Here is a 1,095-nt window from a genome sequence, read left to right on the forward strand (position 1 = left end):
GTCAGAGTGCTGTGATCTTGAGATTTTTTTCATTAAGGCTTATATGGGCCTATTTTAAACACATAGATGGTACCAGTTTTCTAAAACATTTTTAAAAATATGTTTAATTCATATTGCACCACCCCTTGTGGAAGTGGGCTTTCTATTTGGTTTATAAGCCATTAATAAACTCAATTCAGTGTTTCCCTACAATGTAACAGTTTAACTGAAGAAATTTTAGTTTAATTGACACAGCACTTGTGTAAACAAGTCTGCAGGCTTGAACCCAAGTGTGATTAACACTGGGGATAAGCCATATGCTAGGTTAGGACTGTCTGACTTCAGTGGCTGGGGGCTGCATGCTATACAGATTGCAGGCCTGGGGCTGCTTACTGGGCAAGCTGCATGCTGTGGGGGCTGCATAGACTCCCTTGCAGTGCTGCCACGTGAACTCCTTACCATTGCTGCTGTGAGCCTCCTCACTGCCGCCACCACATAGGTGAGCCCCCCCCCACCCCAGCTGTTAACACTGCACAGGTGGTACTCCACCAGTGCCATGCAAGTAGCACAAGCTCCCTGCACTCAAGTCCCTCTGCTGGCATTGTTATACATCAGCAAACTCACCAGGCCTCTGGCCATGCTGCCTTGTGCCAGGGACACAGGCCACCACCACCACATCTGCCACAGTAACAGGGCAGTAGCAGCTCAGCAGGAGCTTACTGTCTGCACTTTACCCTGTAGGCTGCATCTGAGCCCTCTGCTAAGTAAAAGGGGCACTGCGGCATGAGGAGTCTCTAGAAGCTTTTCGGCTGCCTACAGAAAAATTGCCTTCCCGTTCCAGCATCAGTGCAATCTCTCTCAGTTGTTTTGAGGACATTTGCAAACCTTGGTTTAGGAGGAAGCATGTTGAGAGGAGGAGGGTATCTTCAGCAGACAGCCTGGCCTGTGGAATAGCCTAGAATCAGGCATACACAAAGGTGGCTTATGGCCACCTTCCCCCAATCCTCCCACCTAGCCCGTGACTTGCACGCACACCTCTTTTAGCAGCACAGTAAAAGATTTCACTTTTAGTAAAAGATGGGGTTTTTTTCCCCCTTATTTTTTAACCAGATTTGT

General features: G+C 47.9%; 1 protein-coding gene across 5 annotated transcripts in view; it reads left to right on the forward strand.

The window, feature by feature from the left end:
* The window catches only part of BEND3 (BEN domain containing 3), a 34,035-nt gene that overhangs the window by 22,365 nt on the left and 10,575 nt on the right, over positions 1-1,095 (forward strand). The window lies entirely within an intron of this gene.

The sequence above is a fragment of the Gavialis gangeticus genome, unplaced genomic scaffold (genome assembly GCF_001723915.1).
Source record: "Gavialis gangeticus isolate Ggan-Ray unplaced genomic scaffold, GavGan_comp1, whole genome shotgun sequence".
Classification (NCBI taxonomy): Eukaryota; Metazoa; Chordata; order Crocodylia; family Gavialidae; genus Gavialis; species Gavialis gangeticus.